Raw genomic sequence first — 22553 nt, 5'->3', positions numbered from 1 at the left:
ATGCAGCTTCCTGCCCCGAAAAAACCCAATACACATGCAGCAGTGGTCTTCAGGGAACTCGATACACACTATTATACTTTAATGAGTTTTACTGACGTAAAGCACAGATATGAGAATCAACATTCAGAGCACCAAAAGTAAAAATGACCCATTGAAGAAACATAATATATATAAATCTATGAGAACATCACCTGGATGTTGCGGCTGGTAAAAGTGGGGAACGGAGAACCAAACAACAATATTTCCCTATTTTCCTAAATTTTTAGGTTAAAAATAAAAGGAGAACCCAGACGTTACCAAATGTGCTGAATTTTGGGATAATGTTAATAGTTCCATAATGTAAATATTTTCAATTACAAATATAAGAAACATTTTTCACTTAAGTAAAAGTATTAAATCAGCAAGTTGTTTTGTGAGAATCCAAATAAAAAAAACACTCATTGTGCAGAACGGAGAGTTTGATGTATGTATACAGTATATATATATATATATGTATACTAACTACTCAGATGTACACTGGATGCGTAACGACACATCATTTTGGCTTAAAAAGTACAAAGCATGCATCTAAAATGTGAAGCAGAAGTATAAAATAGCATAAAACAGGAGTACGATTTCCTACCTGAGTAGTACTCGAGTACATGTACAATAGTGTCAACATCACATAGGTTCAATAAAACGCTGTAACAAGCAGATAGAGTATAGAAATGTGATACTAGAGAGAAACAGGTCACGGCTGGACGAGGACGGCTGATCTGGGGGAAGATTTTACTTCTAAAAGTTTTTTTTTTATGTTGGTTCCATTCAGAGGCTTTTTATTTTATGACTGCTAAAATATTTGCTAATAAAACGTTCCCACACGAGGCTGACTCACGTTTGCTAATGAAGTGTGTTGTGATGATGCGATATTCTACTCAAGCAAACACTCTGCGGAGCGTTCCTCTATTCCAGCACCGATAATGGTTTTAATATGTTTTTCCAGCGTCTGTGTGATGAGTTCACTGTCCCAGATTATTAAACTGGATCATTACCATTATACACTTTAGCTTTGTTTAACTGCAGCTGCATGAATATCTATCAGTTAAAAAAATGCAATAAATCCAAACAGATCAGCCAATCTGATATCATCACACTGCTCTCTAATAATACACTCTCATTTAAGAATGAAAAACTGTGAGTTCCTTCTCTTACAGCAGCTTCATGGAGGGAAAGAAGCACATGTGTGCCTGCAGACAGCTCCTTCTGTTGGTCAGCAGCATGGTTGCAGCATGTGGACAGCAGGCCATGCATGCATCATCACCATCGTGCACGAGGACGGTGTCAAACAGAAGTGACTCACTCGTACAGTAGATAATGGCATCGGTGTCTCTGGAATGACAACGGTGATCCTGACGGTTGTTCAGCAGGAATGCAGGCGGCATAAAGAGACAATGAGGAGGAGGAGGAGGAAGAACTCACATTTCCACATCGGTCCAGAGGAGCCGCTTCAGACTTCAGGCTTCATTTAATCTGCAGGTTTGGACAACTGCCTGAGCAGGTTGAGGCAGAATACACACCCCTCGCCTGCTGGAGGCCCTCGGCCCCAAACAGGTTTTTCATCCGCCGCCACCGCCGAGGCCCTCAGCGCGTCGGACGCTGCTGCAGAACAGCGTGGGCGTCTGCAAGAAAACCTGCTACTGACTCTCTGGTTATCACACAGATTATAGCTGAAAGTCTATCAAAGCTACAGTATGAAAGGGATTGTGGGTAATTTACTCTTAGAATAGTTTGTCATTGTCTTGATTTGATACAGGCAAGACATACAGAGAGAGAGAGAGAGAGAGAGAGAGAGAGAGAGAGAGAGAGAGAGAGAGACCTGAGGACAACCAGTGGAACCTAAACACACCCAACCACAGAGACCGACAGACAGACAGACAGGCAGGCAGGCAGGCAGGCAGGCAGGCAGGCAGGCAGGCAGGCAGGCAGACAGACACAGCAAAACAAAAATATATTCTGCTTATATTATTTGTGTACATATTTGTATTTAATTATGTATATTATTCTGTTATCTCTAATTATTTTATTTATTATTATGTATTATTATTTAAAATTATTATTATAATTTGCTTTTATTTTAATTGTTATTATTTTTTAATGCATTGTATGTAATTGTGCTTTGGCAACATTTCAAATGTCATGGCAATAAAGCATCCATAGTTTCCTGGCTGGGAATCAAACCGGCGACAGCCTGGTATGCGTCTTAACCAGTTTGCTGCCGAAATCCACTTAATTGCCGCCAATTGCGTGAATGAGGCTTCTGTCCATCTGCGGACAGATGACATCACCGTGACCTCATCACAACCGTGAAAAGATGCACACAGGAAATGTTTAAAATAATAAGAATCTCGTACCAGCAGACACAAACCATAACACAACTAGTACCGTTGATACAAAAGTTCACATACTTTATTAAATATCGTTACAATAAGCTTAGAAATGCTACAAAGGCAGTGATCAGAAAAATAAATACATTTTACAAAAAAAACACAACATACAATAGAAAATCCCACAGCAGCTCAAACGGCGTGAGATGAGCAGAGAAATTGTCTTAAATTGCATATTTGATCAAAACATCACGTTAACGTCGGATACTAAGAAACTAAAGACGCTGCTTTTGCAAAATGTTATACTTCTTCTGCGTATGTCACTAACGATGTCCGATATTCATCTTTCAGAGTCGCTAAGATATGTTATGTACGACGGCGTATTAGGGCCGCTGTAGAAAAAAAAGAAAAGAAAAAAAGCCCAGAGGGGGGCGATATTCTGAGAAAAAAAACATCGCAAATTTGAGACTTTATAAATTCTCAAATTTGCCACTTTATAAATATATATATAGCCGATGTATAAACAAGTTGCTTTGTTCCGCTAACACCAGATGTTTGCCGTTGCTGTGACAACAAGCAGAAGCTACCGCTAGCATGTTAGCCCAACTACCCCGATCAATAAACACCCATAAGATGACAGTTTGTCCTCATATGAATAAAAGCAACAATAAGCATCAACATCATCACCCTAAAGACCTTAACAAGGTGATGTCACATGTTGGGATGATTCATTACAAACATAAATACGTACATTCATGGGAAGTTAGCTAGCATAAATGCTGTTTGTTAGCATTGGAAATATATGACTTGCAAAATTTGCTACTTTTTCCCCGGAATATTGTTCTTTTAATTTAAATGTTTTACTACAGTGGTCCTAATACGTCGTCGTACTGATGAAACCTAACGCCTCAAATAAAAATACTTTCCTTATTGTAGTGAAGCTAGTAGTTACACGATTTTACAAACCAAACAAACCTTTTGGTTTGTTTGCGTTTCACAGTCACAATCTGACACGAGACCTTACTGACCTATTGGTGTTTAAATACACAGCTATACAACACAGCACAAAAAACAAAAACAAGCGTGACCTTCATCGTCTCCGGTCCTTTGAGCCGACGTTTGTCTTTCTGACATCCACAGAAGTGTCCATTGAATTACCCAGCATGCTCCTGGGCCACGCTGCGCAGGATCAGATGATAGCATCAAACCAAATGTAGTTTTTTTTCACTCCTGGAGGGAATCACACGCAGCAACAACAGGGGGCAGGGGTTGCCACGTTTCCAGGAAGCATCATTGGTCACCGAGTCCGAAGAGTTGCTGCACACTGGCGTCGGCGTGAGCAGACGGACGGGCGGTCAGGAGGTTACTCGCAGGCGATCTTGCCATCGAAGCTGGAGAGCGCGATGGCGAAGGCCTGCACGGCACACATCGGGTAGTTGTAGTCCAGCGTGAAAATGTCGTCGGCTATCCGTCCGAACTGCATCACGATGTAGTCCACTGGAAAAGGAGATAGAATACGATGGATATTTAAAAAAAAAAAGTATTTTCTAATATTATCGGATGATATTAAAGTAATGAAATGCCAAAGGGGAAATTTATTAGAAATGAATGCAAGCTTTTCTACAAACAAAGGTTACGTTGAATCTTGACATCTGACATTTCTGAAGGAAAATGTCAATATTTCTAGATAATTGAGTCCCTGAAGCAAAAGCATGTTTTCCATTAACATTTCTACATATGTGTATGTTCATGCTATACCTTTTTAACTATGTTAAGGCTCGGTTAGTGTTCGTTAAGATACCTACTTTACTTCTGGTTTCACATCAGACACAAACACCAGCTTCCTCCCTGAAAGTTCTTGTTTTTTGACCCAAACATCGGCAAAAAACTGCGTTTTTACACAGAAGATTCTGCTGTAATCACAGAAAGTAGAGCCCTCGATACGCCGCCATCGCACCTTTATAAAAGAACTTCAGTTTGAAGACGATGTCTCCGTTTACAGAAGCTATCTTGGCCTTGAGGAACCAGAGAGGCCGAGACGTTTAACACATCAGCATCGATGGTTGGGTGAAGTTTTAAATGAGTGTCAGAAATATGATTAAGCTGTAGTCACGCACCACTTTGTTTGGCATTTCTCCGGGTCGTGACCCCGCTCTACTCACGGTCTTTGCTGTGGACGATCTGGAAGTTCTTGATGGAGGCCTGCGTGACCCGGCCGTTGAAGTTGAGCACGTGAGACGCCGTCTCGTCGTTCCACACCGGCGTCTTGTTGTGCAGCTCGATCAGATTCTCCATCCGTCTGTTCTGGTGCCGGACCAGCAAGCCGTCGCAGTCCTGCCCAGGATGAGGCAAACGGTCAGGAAAATGGAATATAATGCAACATGTTGTAATAAAGACAGGACGTATCGTAAAACAAGACGCTTCATTTGTTGACATTGTGCATAGCAGAGGGGATTCTGGGATGCCTGATTTATGAGTCATCTGATGGTTTCACACACAAAGCAAAACACAGTTGATGACGCCTTACTTGAGAATTCAGATTACATACTTTTACATAGATATCACACTCTGTTCAGTACTTCATTCTGCTCATCTTCATGATATAATCAAAGCAACATATACAATAACTCACGTTTCTTGGTCGGAGAGGCACTCGTTCGTTGTCCTTGCCCATTCCTGGGATGATTATCGACATCCTCCGCGGTCCTTTCATCCCCAACACGTTCGTCTCCTGATGCCAGAAATAAGTCATGCATTAAAGCCGTACTCATTCACCTCCAGCTTATGTTATAATAAGCTCGTAACGTACGTAGATGATGCCTGCTAGCTCCTGCCGAGCGTTCGACATGTCGGGGAGCGCTCTCTCTGGATTCAGGGCGTTGTCGAAGACGGTGAACTTGGTCCCCATTAAATTGGATCTGGACAATATATTTTTTTTCAATCAGTAACTCACAGTAAAAGGCTGATATGACATAGTTTCTCTGCTGATTTTGTACCTCAGCTTCCCGACAAAATTCTCTCCACCTCTCGACAAATCTGTGGCGTCGATGGAGATGAGGTAATTAGAAGTTCCACATTTCTTTCTCTTCCTGCCGGCCAACAGGAACGTCTATGAAGAAGAAGATTCAAAGAGTGATCTCATGATGACTCTGAATCTATGGAGCTGCGATGAAGGAGAAGTTCTGGACCTTCTTCACGTTGTCCAGGTGGAGGTAGTACGTCGGGTAGAGGCTCTTGTCCATCCCCCTCTGGTCACGAGTCACCCTGCACTTGACGGTGACGCCCTGCGGCGCCGGATCCATCACGAAGCTCTCCAGGTTGTCGAACTCGATCTCCGGCGTCGGAGCTCTCTCCTGGTGGACAAACGACAAAATTACCAAAGTGTAGCTTTCAAGAAAATGTCGGGGGTTAATGATGAGATTTGCGATACCTTCTTCTTCTTCCCTTTGCCCTTTTTCTTCTTTGATTTTTCCTCCTTCTCTGAATCCGATTCGTCGCTGTCGTCTGCCTTTGCTGAAACACAGAAGTAAATAAGTGTAAGATAAGAAATAAGAGGAGAACGTTAACAAGGTGTAGACGTGCCTTTCTTCTTCGTCTTCTTGTCTTTGTCTTTGTCTTTGTCTCCGGACGTTTGGAACATGGACGCCGAGCTGGCGGCGGGTTTCTTCTTGGATTTGGTCGACTTCGTCTCCTCTTCGCTGTCGTCGCTGTCTGATTTTGCCGCTGCTCAGGAAGACACAAGTGTTTTTTTTTAAATTCTTATCGAGCAATAAAAAAAGACATTTATGACAGTATATAAAAACGTAAAAACACCTTTCTTCTTGCTCTTTGATTCTTTTTCACCGTTTATCTGGAACATGGACGCCGGTTCTTTCTTCTTCTCTTTCTCCTTTGACTTGGACTTTTTTTCTTTTCCATCAGAATCTTTGTCCTCTGGAAAAAAAGGAGAATTTAATTAAAACATTGTTATCTTGAATAGCATACCACATATCTTTAAAAAGAGGCAAATAATGTGAATCTCCTTCCTTTGTATATTAGACAGTATTAAACCAAATCCAAACTGACATCAACAAGCAAACAAATATACCAGATTTTAAAGGCGGTATTTCCCCAGGACCGGCCGATATTTCACTGATTTATGTTTTGGTTTGTATTGTTTTAGAAAAAGACTAGACCGGGAAGTAGACCGGGAAGCAGACCGGGAAGCAGACCGGGAAGTAGACTGGGAAGTACACCGGGAAGTAGACTGGGAAGTAGACCGGGAAGCAGACCGGGAAGTAGACTGGGAAGTAGACCGGGAAGTAGACTGGGAAGTAGACCGGGAAGCAGACCGGGAAGTAGACTGGGAAGCAGACCGGGGAGTAGACCGGGAAGTAGACTGGGAAATAGACCGGGAAGCAGACCGGGAAGTAGACTGGGAAGTAGACCGGGAAGTAGACTGGTAAGTACACCGGGAAGTAGACCGGGAAGTAGACTGGGAAGTAGACCGGGAAGTAGACCGGGAAGTAGACTGGGAAGTACACCGGGAAGTACACCGGGAAGTAGACCGGGAAGCAGACCGGGAAGTAGACTGGGAAGCAGACCGGGAAGTAGACCGGGAAGTAGACTGGGAAGTAGACCGGGAAGCAGACCGGGAAGTAGACTGGGAAGTAGACCGGGAAGTAGACTGGTAAGTACACCGGGAAGTAGACCGGGAAGTAGACTGGGAAGTAGACCGGGAAGTAGACTGGGAAGTATACCGGGAAGTACACCGGGAAGTAGACCGGGAAGCAGACCGGGAAGTAGACTGGGAAGCAGACCGGGAAGTAGACCGGGAAGTAGACCGGGAAGTAGACTGGGAAGTAGACCGGGAAGTAGACCGGGAAGTAGACCGGGAACTAGACTGGGAAGTAGACTGGGAACTAGACTGGGAAGTAGACCGGGAAGTAGACTGGGAAGTAGACTGGGAACTAGACCGGGAAGTAGACTGGGAAGTAGACTGGGAACTAGACTGGGAACTAGGCCGGGAAGTAGACCGGGAAGTAGACTGGGAGGAAGACTGGGAGGAAGACCGGGAGGAAGACCGGGAAGTAGACCGGAAGTAGGCCGGGAGGAAGACCGGGAAGTAGACTGGGAAGTAGACTGGGAAGTAGACCAGGAAGTAGACCGGGAAGTAGACCGGGAAGTAGACCGGGAAGTAGACCAGGAAGTAGACTGGGAAGTAGACCGGGAAGTAGACTGGGAAGTAGACTGGGAAGTAGACTGGGAGGAAGACCGGGAAGTAGACTGGGAAGTAGACCGGGAAGCAGACTATAGTTAGAGTTAATGGCAGCTGGACGACCACTGAAATGTCAATTTAATTCCAACTTTTATGATCAAACATTTGTTGGAGAAAACAGAATTGAAAAATAATTTTAAAATAATCTTATTTTGCACCTACGATACGTTGAAATAAACTAATATTGTAAAAGAGACTCGTAGTAATGAAAACATATTGCCATACCTACCATGAAACATCCCACTGATGTAATTAAGTCTATGTCCATGATTAGCATAGGAACCCAGCACCTGGTGTTGTTTCTGCCCGGCGGCGGAGCAGCGAGCCACAAACACAAGTCGGAGCAGGTTTTCCCTGAAACGAGTGACGGCTGATCGGAGGAAGGTTCAGCTCAGAGGCAAACGCTCTGGAGGTGATCCAGCCAGACAGACACGGACGAGAAGAGACTCCCACACTGTCAGCGGCTGATTGCTATAGTTGTATGGAGGTGGAGTCAGTAAAACTCATCCTCTGGGGACCATGAGTGTCTGCACTTAATTTCATCGCCATCTCTGCAGCCGTAATAAGGTTAAGGCTCAATAAATGCTATTTTTGTTCTGTATTTTCTAATACTGGTTATACTAATTGGGAATATATACCACAATTTCAACAAACTTTAAGCGTCTAACATCATTTTCTGCAGACAACAGGAGGAGCACAATCAACAAATAAAACAGGAGATGTTCAAGATTTGACCGTTTTACCCTCCTGAGACCCAGAAATTCATTTTTTTCAAGTTGTGTTTTTGCTCATCTCTCCTAAACGGTGCATGTCACTGTATTAAGTCCTGGTGCTCCTTGAAGAGGACAACCAGACCTTTTCAGTGACATCAAATATGAGGGGGCGTGGCCTTGCCAACTTCCTGTGGCAGTCTTTTCAACATGGCCGCCATCCCATCAAGCACATTTTATGGAAAAAAGAAATTGATATTCACAAGTAAATGTTGTATTTTGATTGTTTCCAGTAAGTCAACATCTAAGCAACATTAGAGTAAACTTTCAGAGCCACGCTGTTTGATTTTGGAAAAAAACAGCTAATTTGTGAATGTATAAATCGTTTTTCACAGCTGATTGCCTTGAGGGCAATACTGCTGAGTCAGCGTTTCCAGTCACCATTACACAACAGAATCATGTAATCCTCTTGACAACATCGGTCGGGTCTCGTTAGCGGCTGCTCAGATCTCAGATCACACATCAGAGCTTCTAGGAAACTCCTACCTTTAGATTTAGATTTCTTCTCTTTGGCCGAAGCGGCCGACGGGGAGCTCTCCTTTGTTGTCTTCTTCTTCGTCTTCTTCTTCAGGGTGTCGTCATCGTCGTCATCGTCATCAGCGTGATCAGAGCCTGAATCTGCAGAGATGGAAAACATTCATTTACTTCACGTTTTTTGTTGGTTAATTGAAGAGTCTTCCACGGAACGTACCTTTTGTCTTTTTTGTAGCACTCTTGACTTTCTTCTTCGGCTCTTTCTCCTTCTCCGGGTCGTCTTTATCTTTCTCTGGTTTCTTTTTCTTCACCTTCTTTCCATCTGTAAGGTCGATACAGGAAACCATAGTTTAACCAGGGTGGTGAGATCAGAGCAGAGACGCTTCCTGTGTAGAAATTTAAAGCTCCTCACTCTGCACGGCGGGTTCGTCCTCGTCCGACACGTCCTCGCTCTTCTTGGTCTTCGTCTTTTTGGGCTTGGCCTCTTTTGCATTCGGCTTGGCTTCCGTCGTGCCATTGGTCTCCTCTTTCTTCTTCTTCGGCTTCTATGGATCGTCTTTAAAAATAGAAATGAATAAAAACAGGTGAGACTTGTGGGAAAAGGACAGGAGAGCAGAGAGAATAGCCTTTACTGTTTTACCAAAGTATCTTACCGTTACAGTCAGATGTGACGGGAAACGAAGGCCACAAGAGGAAAGAAAGGTTTAGAAGAACAAGGTGTTCATGTTTGGTTTGATGATTCACATTCAATTTAATAAAGAACGTCCTTACAGCAGTGCTGGAAGTCACGCAAGCAAATACAATTAATAAATACCTTTAGCTTCTGGACAAAGAATGCAAAAAAAACTGTTATGTAACTCAAGCCTCCTGTTTATATAATAATAATAATAATAATAATAATAATAATAATAATAATAATAATTAATATGTTTGATATAGCACTTTTTAGGCACTCAAAGACACTTCAACATGCTGGACAAATACATAATACAAAATTAAAATAAAACAAAATTAAATCACAACATATATAGAGGACAAGTCAACGACTATGAAACAAATACATGTTTTATCCACTGAGTCATTAATGCAAGCATCTACTTTCTGTCTGTTTGTCTGTCCTTTTTTGTGCAAATTGTCTAAATACGTTTACTTTCTTTGTCGCCTGCAACACAATCCTCCATCTGAGACACGATCTTTAAGGTCAAGTCTCTGACCTTTAGTCCTCCCACGTGCGTTCGTCTTCATGGTGATTTTTATAGATGTATATAAATCTATCCGTGTGATAGCAGCGAGCGTTTTATAAGCGTGAGAAGTGTGAGGGACTAAACCGGCGACGGGAACAACGTGTCACTGACCCCGAGTCAGCCAGAAGGAGGTCAGTGTGATCGCAGCCAGCGGAGACAGTAACCGTAATCCTATTAGACGGGATCCGCCGTCGCTGGAGGCCCGTTTGTGTTCTCGGACAAAACCACAACTCACAGTGTGTGAAAGGTGTCCGGATGTCCTTCTTACACTCAGGCTAACAAGGAGCATGTCTTATTATATTTGATACTGTTGACATTTGTTTTTGTAGAAGTGTTCAGTAAGAATAAGGAAATGTATTATTAAATGCTTGGTTATTACTCTAATCGAAGCTTATGCCTTTAAAATAAAATAATATATCTGAAGCACTCCGTTAGTGACCTTTCATGCGTTGTTTTGTAAACATTATGTTTCTTAATTAATGCAACTTGAGTTTTGAGATTTCAAGTTCAATATTGAGTAAAAGGAACACATACGTGATATGTAACACTAAAATCAGATAAGAGTAGGCTCTGAAGGAGGAAACGCTGTGGCATTCGATTGGGACGTTGCCATAGCGACGACCTTGTGCCTTCAATCCCTTCTGCAGATGCATCTCTCAGCCATTGAGCTCCGTAAACGTGGACGTCGTCAACCGAGGTGCAACTCAATGTTTGATGTGATTTAATTGTTTTTTTTCAGTTTCAAAGACGTGCAAACATCGCCTCGTTGGATCTCACTCTGACGAAACGCCTCCATGCTGCGCGATGTGGGTCAGAGATTATTGTCTACATAATCATTCTTCCAAACGCCTTCGATTCAGATTGAAATAAACTAAACACAAGACAAAAGATTGGAAAAAATGACTCATGGATGCATCTCACCCCAACTCTGAACTCTGCATGTCCAGCTGTGAATATTACAATAAATAAATACAGACATATTCTCATATAGAAAAAGAGCAAACCTTATTCTCATCATTTTTTAAATGCAAATATCCTTCCATGTCATCACACATGTACTCGCATCATATTTGAAAGTAATTAAAAAAAAAAAACATAAAAAAAAAAAAAAATCCACCAAACCACACGCCACCCTTTTACCTTCTCGGCAGACATGGCGACCTCTGACCTCAGCTGGACCTCTTCAGAGGGTAGAAATGTAAAAGAAACTCTTCCCGGCGGAGATAATGAAAGAATGAGAAAGCTCGGCGCTCACCGAGTCTCCATCAGCAGAAAGTTGTTAATAGGATTTATGTGCGAAGCCATCTGCTCTGTGGAAACACGTCAACGGGAGAAACCAACGAGGAGCTGCTCCGGGGGAGGAGGGGTTCGAGTCCGGGACAAACCTTCAGCACAGGTCTGTCTTCCCCTCACGCCTGCTAAGAGATATATTACCTTTAATTCAAATAAAAGGTTTACCTGCAGCTGCCGGGTTGAAGGAGACTCCTCGTCCTCTTTGACCCTGAAGCCAAAAAAACACATTAGAAAGACACGTAATTGTAATGATATAACTGAGCTGTTTTATCTTTATTGTGGCCATTCATCATTTTATTATACAACCGTGTCATTTTGGTGGCGACAAGACTGAACAAACCTAAAAGGAAAGCATTCATTTGCTTTAAATTATCACTTGGTCTGAAATAGAGCTCATTATCGATTTAACTGTCACTTATTTTCTGGATTAATCGATTAATCATTCGGTGCATAAGATGTTACAGTGAAGCCCGAGCTGATTTATTCACATTGTTTGGGCGTATATGCTTAAAAACAAATGATTGTGAACCAGGAGGCCTCAGGTAGAGGCACTGGGAGGTGCTGGGAGGCACTGGGAGCTGCTGGGAGGCGCTGGGAGCTGCTGGGAGAACATTACACACCAAGACGGCCTCAGATGAGACGTGATTGGATCAGACATTTACAAAGCTCCGTATAACGTAGACGTACCTGTCCTGCGTCCAGGCCTCCCTCACGATGTGATCGTGGACCGGCATGGTTGATGATGTCACAGGGCGGCTCCGAGATTCTGGTCTTTATAATTAAAACGGTGCGTTAGGGACAGAAGGACATCTGATGTAACAATCACTGCTTTTAAACCCGTGTGTGTTCGTATGAACAGAAAAACATGCATTCTCTCACCAAGTGTGTGTTTTTGTTCTTCAGTGTGTCCATCCAGCTTGTGAAATGACCACAAAGGCTCCACGTCTTGTAGCCCACAGAGGTCACATGACCCGACCTCTAAGAGGCTCAACACCCCCCCCCCCCCCCCCCCCCACATCGACTACCAAACAACCAGGATGTCCGACCCTTCAACTGGGATTACTCTAATCAGCCGCTCGCCATCTGTGAGCATTTCTGTGGAAAGTCCCAAGAATCGGAAAGATTTGAGTGTAAATTTACTTTACTGGGGGGGGGGGGGGGGGGGGGGGTCAGATAGAACCGATGACGTTTAAATTCAGGTGCACATGACTAAACAAAGATTCGTCAACAGGCTAGAGGTGACAGAGGGAGGTTTATGGTGAGAAGCTGGAAAAGTCCAGATTAAAAAACGCAGAAAAGGTGAAAAAAGAAAGTTTCTCCAGTCTCCAAGTGATCCAGTGAGCTTTTCAAGAGTGAGCATGAAGCAGGATGATGTCACAAATATGTGGCGTGTGAACTTCCCTAGATATTTACAAAAAAGTGTGATTCCATCAATCCACCACCAGATGTCGTTGCACCCCAAGAGAGAGAAGAAAAGCAATGCAAGAAGCAGCTGTGAGACACCAGGGGGCACATGGAGGTTAACATTAAATAAAATGAAAGGCTAAACCTTAATGGCAATATATATATATATATATGTTAAGAAAATATAATTAAATGTCTTAAAGGTGATTTTGTTTTACAACCTCGAACCCAAGAGGAGAATACTCACAGCTGGAACCACAAATCTGGAGGGAACTATAAAGAAGAAAGTAAAGAACAGTGTTTTGTAGTTTTGTAAGCCTCGTGTCTCCACATCACCACGCTGAAAAAAACTAAAAGGGGTCTAGACTAACGGCTTCGCTGGCATTTCTGCCAAACGCTCGAACAGCAACACAGCAGTTGGCAGGCGTCCCGAGGAAGGCCGGCGACCTCGAGGGAGCGGCGGAGAAGCCGTGGAGATCTTAAAGAGACAGACACCGCCGCCATTTCCCACCATGCACTGTGCTTCCCGATCTATTTTCAGTGTCAGTTAGTGTTTTATTGCCACGGGCCGAGATGGTAAACATTGTTGGAGCAGCCTGAGAGGCCCGTTAAGGAAAACCAGCTCTTACTGTACCAACAACTGTAACAACACGCTGGCCTGAAAGGAAAACACCATTAATCAAAGTTACAGTGAAACTGGGAGCGTTCAGAGCTGTACAAACACTAATCCAGGGAAGAATTATTATAAGGAGGGGGGTGATGGTGATATTTCAGACTGGTGAAACGGCACGTCGGCGAGGACGTGAACCCGGTGGCACCACGGGTGAATCATCAACCCGGGGAGAGAGAGACGTATCTCAGGAAGGACAAACAATGAAGACGAAACAGGAAAGAATGTGGGTTAAATGAGTGTATCCCCACCGGAGGGCCTGTTGGAGGAAGGCGGAGGGTTCCACCAGAAGACAATGGCAGGAGGCGGCGTCCATTTATCACACGTGCAAAGATGCTATTCAGGAGCAAAATAATAAAAAAAACTGTATCTCGGGTTGGAGATGTTTTACAGCTCTCTCAGTTTATCAAAGAAGGTTGCATCAGAAAAAATGGAGACGTGAGATTACTTCGCTTCTTTAACACTGCTGTGGCCTGACAACGCTAACAACGGTTTTGGCCTGAGGGGGGCGCTAGAGGATATAAAGGTCATTAAAATCAAAAGGGTTCAGGTTCAGATTTGGCATTAACAGCGTCACATCATCAGCATGGGATGTAATTTGGTGAAAAAAAAACAACAATTGCTGGAGGCTTTCCCCCTTTTATAAACCATATCCGAATATTTTGCTGCTATCTCAGAAGATTTTGTTTTTCTGTGGTCTCTTCTGGTCCTCAGTTTGTGAAACAGAAGTTCCACTCAAGGGCTGTCGTGGCGACGTTTCCAAATCTAATAAAAGAGAATAAATTGAGAACATCCCTTCACTCACTCTGCTTCTTATTAATACATCTTAACAACATAACAGGGGATCATATTATGTCTGGGTTCGTAATGCCTTACTCGCCCTCGTTGACCCGGGAGGGAGGAGGAAGAAACGGGAGGGGTGGCGGACCTTAGTGTGCTGATGACATCACCGCGTGGACGGTTCCGGTGGACAGACGTATGGATGAACATAACATAGTCATTGCACCTGGTTAAAAGTGATTCCTGATGCATTTAAATAGGAATAATCTGAGGATTGTGTCTGAAAACAGAATATTCAAACTTTATGGGCACCAGTGTATAATGTGAATAATATACAGTGTTTTTGGGAGCGTCCGGCATGTGTGCTGTGTGTTTATAACCTCACATGAAGGAGCGGTCGCTTCTTACAATAGCGACATTGATCTTTACACCCGTACAGCTGTGTGAGGGGTCAGGACCCGAAGGGGGGCGAGAACTTTGATCCAGCAGGGACCGCAGAGGAAAGACCTTCTCACTTGCATTTATTAAGCATTGCTTTCTGTGTGTGTGTGTGTGTGTGTGTGCGTGTGTGCGTGTGTGTGTGTGTGTGCGTGTGTGTGTGCGTGTGTGTGTGTGTGTGTGTGTGTGTGTCCTGTCATTATTTAACTTTTTTGTGTCGGTAAGCAATATTCCATACAGAGCTCCTTCCTGTTTGCTCAGATCTGAGATCTGTATCGTCTATATCAGAGATCTTCAACAGGGGGTCCGCAGAGTTCAGAAGGGGGTTTGATCCCAAACAAACGGGTCTCTATAGGCCTCGGGGGTCCCTCCACCAGGTCTCTATAGGCCTCGGGGGTCCTTGGAGAACTCTGGTCTAGATAACACCTGCACAGAGCAGCTTCACAATGAAGTCAGACCTTTGGAATATGAGAAGAACACTCGTTCTCTCATGAAGTGCATTATTCATTTTCAGTGTAGAAGCTGCAGGAAAAACATTGCAAACTAAAGAAACCCCCACATTGGTGGCGCTGCAAAGTGTGAAGGAGGAAGTGACGTGCAGCTACAACGAAGCGACCTCGTGTGAACTGTAACACACATGTGGAATGGAGGACAAAGTATCCAGGAAATCAGCGGCGTAGCCGGCGTTTCCTCTCCTCCGGGTGTCGGTGACGGAGAGCAGCGAGGCCGAGGGTTGATCCCCCACCGACGCCTTAATGATCCGCCGCTGGCACGAGGTGGCATTACCCAGACAGCAGAGGGGGAAAGGAAAAACAGTCCTGGGAGCGGTCGCTGCCCCGAGAGAGAGAGACGGGAGAGAGAGAGAGAGAGAGAGAGAGAGAGAGAGAGAGAGAGACAGAGAGAGAGAGAGAGTACAAAGAGCCGGCTCCCCTCGCGGACTCGGCGGTTTCCCTGAAGCAGCCAGTGCTCTTTTTGACTCGGTGCCAACGGAGGCCGACCCAAATATCCTCACAGCTGAAACTTTTTTTTAAACAAGCCGAGCGTTCGTGAGCAGGAAGAGAGAAAGTTCAGATCCGCCCGAGATGTCAGCACAGGGATTCGTGTTTTTGTGTCTCTACAAATCCTCAGAGGAACATGTTTACGGAAAAGACGACGGCACCAGGATTTTAAATAAAAAGTGGACGTAACTGCTTTCAAACAAACGGCAGTGACGTCACACAGGAAGCCGTCTTGGATATCGCCTGAGGAAAAGACACTAACGAGGACAACATTTTAAAGTCCTTTATTCAGGACTCACACATTGGAATATTTTAGACTTCTTTGCTTTGTCTTGCTCCCAGAGGTTGAACCCCTGCCCTTATTTTCCACTCGGCGGCTCCGTGACACAGTTTGTTACTTGAGCGTGTGTTGCGGTAAACAGACATGTTGACAGTAAACAGCGGTTTCCTTTCACTGCCAGTCAAACTCCAGCCGACCCTCGGCGGTTTCTAACCTCTCTACCGACCGAATGAAAACACCAGGCAGGTGCAGAAACAACTAAAGACGTCCGGAAAAAGTGGCTGCTGAAAAAAAAAAATCAAGAAACTCTGCAGCGGTGCACGGTTACCTGGGAAGGATGCCAAATTGCTGACAAAAGGCTTTCCTCCACGGCTCCGGCAGAGAGAAGCCTATAACTCGTTTTCTTTTTGCTCCGGCAGATCTGGGAGCCGGGACGTTTTGGCCGACTGAAGATAAATCTGTCAAACGTTTCTGGCCGTCTGACTCACCGTAAGTTCTCACTTCTGATTTCTTCACCTGAGTTTATGTCTCTTAATCTCTGAGCCCTTAATCCCACGTCTGTGTATAAGCGCTTACAAGCCCTTTCCTCTTTATGTGGCGAGTTAAACCGTCCTGGATTTCATATGGTGGGGCCGTGTGATGGCAGTTTTTGGTGGTTTCTCCTTCTCCTTGCCTCCCGGTCCCTCCTCGCCGTCTCTTGGCAGCGGGGTGAAAGTGGGCAGGGAGAGAGGAGGGCATGGCCCAGGAACTGCTCTCCCAGCCCCAACCCCCTAAAGTGGGGTTGCTCGCTGGTACTCAGCCTTTCCCTCGTTTGCAGGCGAAGGAGAGGGATGTGGAAATGCATTCTTGTCTCCTTTTAACCCGCCTTTTTTTTCACCGCCGCCGCCGCCGCCTCCACCAACACTAACCCGACCTGCACACACACACTAATACAAAAAACCCTCACCTTCCAGGTATTTCTCATTTTTGATTCTGCTTGATTATTCCTCTTTGTACCGAAGTCTCACGCTTTCGTTTTTAGACGCCACCTTCCACGCTGTACACGTGTCCACTTCGCTCGCTCGCGCCGAACACGGCGGCTAAATCTCCCCCGCCGCCGCTTCTGGAACAACGTCGCTGGGGTTGAATGCATTAAGAAATAATGAGCGGCGCTTGTGTATAGTTACCGTAATGAGCGGCGTGTTGACATAAAAACACATGCCCCGAACATAAAAAGACATTTGAGTGGTTGTGTAAGTGCCTCTTAAAAGTACAAGACTAGTTAAAAAGAAAAGCAACATGGAAGTATAATTAACTGCAAGTCGGAGCCGACGGACACGACGACGACTCGAACGAACGGCCCACGTTTACAGCGATAATCATCGGGTTCCACTGGAGATAAAAGGCGTTTATTAAACGTGTTGATACCGAAAAGGTGCGAGAAATGTTGCACCAGAGGCACCGCAGCAGCCAACATACACAGCTTCAGCTGTTGTTGGCTGTTATTTTACTCTAATTCTAATGATAAGTATCCCTCGTGGGTAGAATCAGCAACTGGAATCGTGTGTATCACGTATCGTTCTTGAACGCTGCACTTTGATAGACCTGTTCACAAAACCAGTATGAACCAGATCCCTCTGTTGCAAGCATTGTTCTGCACATGAAGGAGCTAGCGTCGGAAGATCGCAGGCTCTCGTTTTTTGTTTTTTTTAGATCGAGCCACTTCGGTTTGGAAGCACAGAATTTTTTTTTTTTTTTTTAAATGACTTTGTTTTGAAACTCTCATGTGAACCAAACTTCCTGCAGACGGACTGTAACGTTCTCGGCGACTTGGTGTGCAGCTGTGTGTGGTTTGTGTGCAGCCGAATCAGCGTTTTGACTTGGTGTTGGAGTGTGTGATAACGGCAGATTGTGGCCGACTGTACTGTACACAAAGGGTGAATGAAGAGAGAGAAAAAAGGGGAGGGAGCAGCGGTTCTCCTCAGATGAACTTGCTTGATGACATGTTGTTTGGAAAGCCAAGTCGGTCGGAGCTGCTCTCTGGTTTCCAGGATCAAAGTCTCTCTCTTTGTGTTTCGGTCGTTTGCTTTTTATCAAGTCAAACACAGGATCAGCTCGTCCCGTTTTATTAGCGAGAAACTGATTCTCGGGGCGTAAAACAGAATCCGTTTCACAGGATCGACAACTTTAAGTTGTTGGACTTCCTCCAGATTACCATCGGGAAGGCCCAGATCTTCCACCAGCGTTGATTTGATTCCCGTGGGATAGATCAGACTGTCCGGTTTCCCCCCCGTGACAAGATCGAGCCACGTATGACGATAGATCACCAAGAACTTTCAAACTTTCGTAAACTTCCAGCCGCTCACGTTACAGTCGCTGATTTTACCTCCAACAAACAAAAAAGTGTTTTACAATGACTCCTTTGCTTTCAGCCGGTTCTCTTGAGAACGTTCTTGTGTGAAGTCACGTCCGTCTGTGAATACGGCAGCGTATTGATCCGACCTCGTCACTGATAAACGCCGTGCAATAAACCTCCCCGTAATAAAGCACTTCAATACGACATGACATGGAAGTATTTAGAAATAGGACCTTTCTAATGTCTTATTCTTTGATAAGAATCCAATGAAGTAAGTCATTAATATAATTACAGTAATCAGCAGTTACGTTAGTAGCGATTTAGATAACATGACGCAGCATGAATGATTGTTTATGTAACAGCTCGTCCAACATGTGGACTAAAGTCTGCTGATGGAACGAAGTGAGAACCCTGAGATCAGCCAGCGCCGCCGTACCTCACTGTGTGACATCACAGCCCCTCTCTGACATGGCATCCTCTTATTGCTCAGGCCGCCGGCACACCCCCACCCCCCCACCCCCTCAGCGGTGGGTTCTGCAATGCTGCATCCGCGACATCCCCCCCCCCCGTCTGTCTCATTGAGATTCAGCTTGGCACGCAGACAATGCCCATTCCTTGGCACCAAATATTGGAGAGAGAGCGGCACAAGAGAACCGACCTCGTTCTTCTCCCCGTATTCCTCCCGCCGAGTGCCGCCGACCAACTTGTAATGTTTTTGTTTTTGTCCACTCTGCACCCCGGGGCGTTTTCACATCACGGGTACCTTCCTCAAGTTTACCACGGAGACGAGCCGCTCTCGCCTCCGAAGCCACAGCGATTGGTCGATCAGCACGCTGAAGGTCACGGATAGACGACGCTACTCCTCCGTTGTGCTCTGCAAACAGGCAGCCATTTTCCTTTCAGCAGGATAAACAGTCAAAACATCACTTCCGGGTGTAAAAACCCCTAAATTCTACCCACCGACAGACTCGTAACGGAGGTACGGATTAGTGTTTAGCTTTTGTTATAAATGAACGGGATATCTGGAAACAATCAAGGTAAGAATGACTGAGTGCACCTGTTTGCATGCATGGCTCTTCATGGTTTAGCGGACGTTTGAATTAGAATGCTGATTATTACAACAATACAAACACTTCATTAGTGTGTGCATAAGTCTAATCATTGATTTCATCGGTTACTTTAAATGGAATCAATCCAGATGAATAAATGATTCCAGAAGGATGTTTCACGGTCCTGGTCCGTCACCTACAACAAGTTTGCACTTTTCTGGTCTGAAGAGTTGAATCCACTCCTCCCCCCCGCTCCGCCAGCCAGTCAGAGGAGCTCCATGCCATTTAGCGTCTAATTAATTCAACGTTTCAATTAAGGCCTCCCACCCTCCGATGCCCTCATGACTTTTTTCAATCCACCCTGGTGGGCAGCGCGCCCCTCCTGGCACCGCCGCCGCGACGGCGTGCCAAAACATTTCAATCACCGCCGACGTTAATTAGGCCAAAGAGGAATCCAGAATGTTAATGACCTGCCCAGACGCTTTTCAGCGGCCGCGGTTCACATGCTAATTTATGCAAAGCACCCCGAAAGCCTTTTTTGCGTGGGTTGACCGTCGTCGTCTACCGTTTACTCTGTCTGGTCTCGGTCAGCTCCGCCGGAGGACGGGCACTGCCGGGGCCCCTAGACGGGGCCTCCAGACGGCTCTGTGCCCAGCTTGTGTCCCAGACTGGAGCTGGCACACTGAACAGACTCCGGGTTCAATGGACTTGAAGTGGCTTTCACTGACAAAAAAGGGCAAGTCGAACCTTCGGCTCCTCCATTACACCTAAAAATTTGGGAATCAGTGACAACCAACTCTGAAATAACCCATTATTTAGGCGGGGGGGTTAACAGTCATTATAATGGATCGGGATTGATGGGGGGGGGGGGGGGGCAGAAGTTAGCAGGTTGCACCACAGCTGTTGCCAAACGACTCCCTAAGATGGCCGAGGTTGCTGCCATTTTCCGTTTTTCTCTTTTCTTTCTGGTTGTAAAAGACTCTTTTTTTCTTCTTCCGTCTTCAGGAAGATTTAGAGGGAAATAAGTACTAATTCTTTGCCACAGCTGCCCTTCGTTAGAAGTCAGTTTCCCCGAGAGGAAGCTCTCCGCGGTGGCAGCGCTGTATTCTTTGTCATTAATGATTAAGAGAGAACATGTTTCCATTTGCGGTGTATCCATCACCCGTTGTTGGTAAACGCTATCAGATGAACGAGAACCCAGCAGCACCGTCGGGCTGGTTGCAGGTCTGGTGAAATGAGCCTCGAGTTTACAGTCATCTGTTGTCTGCATAACGTTGAACAGTGTGGATGTTTGTGATTGCAGTTTCTCGTACAATATTGGAATAAATGCTAAAAAAACGGTTTTGGCGCTGCACCATCTTGGCCTCTGCACACTTGTTTCCTCCGAGTGGATCCAAAAACTCACTTCATCTCTCTTTATTTTATTTTTGTCTCTCACAGAGCAGCCGACTTGTCTTCACCGCTACCTGCAAAGGTTATCCGTCCTTAAGGCTGAGGTAGTAGATTGAATAGTTGTGGGGTTTGTGTCCTCCCTCTGAGATAACTATACAATCTACTGTCTTTCCTGAGGAGATGGGCCGATCTGCCGTGAGGATAAAAGGATTCATCGATTCACAGCCGATATCCCGTTCACTTCATTTGTTCTAGTTTTGGTTGTGGGAGCGATTTTTTTTTTCTTCAGGAAACAATAAAAAGACATAAAATCCATCCGTCCGCTCCGACAACACGTCTGCAGACAAAAACAAAGAGTAAAGTCGTGCTTTCAGGGATCATTACCGACGCCTGAAGTTGAGCCTAGCAAGGTGAGGTAGTAGGTTGTATAGTTTGTGGGATGGAGTCGGTCCTACTCAGGTGATAACTATACAGTCTGTTACCTTCCTTGAGAGGTTCAATGAGTGCTTGGAAGGAAGCTCACTCACACACACACCAAGTGGCAAAGGAGCCACTCTGACGGCACCTTCTGGCCAAAGACTATCATTGCCCTGGGATATGGGAGAAGAAGAAAAAAACACACTGGAAGCTTTGGGAACTACATTGTGTGTTTATATCAGGGGTCAAAGGTACAGATATTCTGTACTCAAGTAGAAGTAGAGATATTAAGTACTCAAGTAGAGGTACAGATATTCTGTACTCAAGTAGAAGTACAGATATTCTGTACTCAAGTAGAAGTAGAGATATCAAATACTCGAGTAGAAGTACAGATATTTGTGTTAAAAAATACTCTTGTGAAAGTAGAAGTACTGATTAAACTTCTTTACTTAAGTAAAAGTGTAAAAGTACAGGCTCTGAACAGTAGGACGTTTCCTTATGAAGGACATTTCTACAGGCTGTTTTTTCAAGGCTTACAGAATGTCGCATCATATTCATAAGAAAAGAAATCTAGTTGATAATTCTCCTCAACGAGCCTGTTTTGAAAATGTGAGGACTAGAAAGTACAGATATTTGTTTTAAAATACAAGGAGTAAAAGTAAAGAAGTTGTCAGAAAAATAAAAACTCCAGTGAAGTACAGATACCTGAAGTATTTGTAGTTCTTGGCGTAAATAAAGGCTAAAGTAACTCTTAGTCGGCAGTTAGATGAAACTAAAACTAAAGGGGGCGTGTCCCTCCAAACTTTGGTGAAAAAAAAACAGCTTTTAATCCATATTTTGATAGCGGATGTTTACTAATTGCAATTAGCACCCAAATAAAAAGGTAATTTCATTACATCAAAGTATGCAGATTTTTGTTGTGTCATATTTGATACACATTATTTTACTTGTTTGAAATCTGTGACGATGTTTATAAAACACCTTCTTATGACTGTTACATCCAATTATGTTTTATTATTAAAGGTTACAACCAAACTGTTTTATTTCCAATGTTGGGGATTGCATTCTATTTCATTTTTGGTTAATTTCAAATTTTCCATTTTTTTTCTTCTTTTTTTTAAGTGCTGCATAAATGATTAGTTAAACTAAAGTTATAATAATTTGTGATGTAAGACTAACTACATGACAAAACCAACACGTGGGTAAGATTTTTCACAGCTTACAAGTAACTATCCTGTAAGTTGTATTTAGTTTGGTTTAGCAGTATTTTCATCGTAGACCCAGTTTTGTTTGTGTTGGTGGGATCAGCATTATATTAAGTTTTGCATTCAGCATTTCTTTCGTATATGATTATCAGAAAAATAAAATCAATCCAAACCAAACGATTAC

At 44.3% G+C, this 22553-nt stretch overlaps 1 long non-coding RNA gene and 1 pseudogene across 2 annotated transcripts; one reads left to right on the top strand and one right to left on the bottom strand.

The window, feature by feature from the left end:
- Positions 1–2418: 2418 nt before the first annotated feature.
- On the bottom strand, positions 2419–12934 carry LOC311028367 (annotated as a pseudogene). Its single transcript, XR_014599410.1, has 14 exons — positions 12281–12934; positions 12089–12172; positions 11249–11609; positions 9277–9409; positions 9082–9186; positions 8877–9008; positions 6177–6296; positions 5794–6086; positions 5552–5716; positions 5360–5472; positions 5173–5281; positions 4996–5094; positions 4526–4697; positions 2419–3860 (listed from the first exon to the last, which is right to left on the bottom strand). The product of XR_014599410.1 is annotated as an uncharacterized misc_RNA (transcript).
- A 7905-nt stretch (positions 12935–20839) lies between these two features.
- On the top strand, positions 20840–22549 carry LOC311028381. The gene is made up of 2 exons (XR_014598714.1): positions 20840–21415; positions 21470–22549. It is a non-coding gene; the product is annotated as an uncharacterized lncRNA (long non-coding RNA).
- Positions 22550–22553: the final 4 nt, after the last annotated feature.

This window comes from Eutrigla gurnardus (genome assembly GCF_963514095.1).
Source record: "Eutrigla gurnardus genome assembly, chromosome: 2".
Taxonomy (NCBI): domain Eukaryota; kingdom Metazoa; phylum Chordata; class Actinopteri; order Perciformes; family Triglidae; genus Eutrigla; species Eutrigla gurnardus.
The sequence above is the reverse complement of the archived record's forward strand: the minus strand, read 5'-3'. Positions and strand labels throughout refer to the sequence as shown.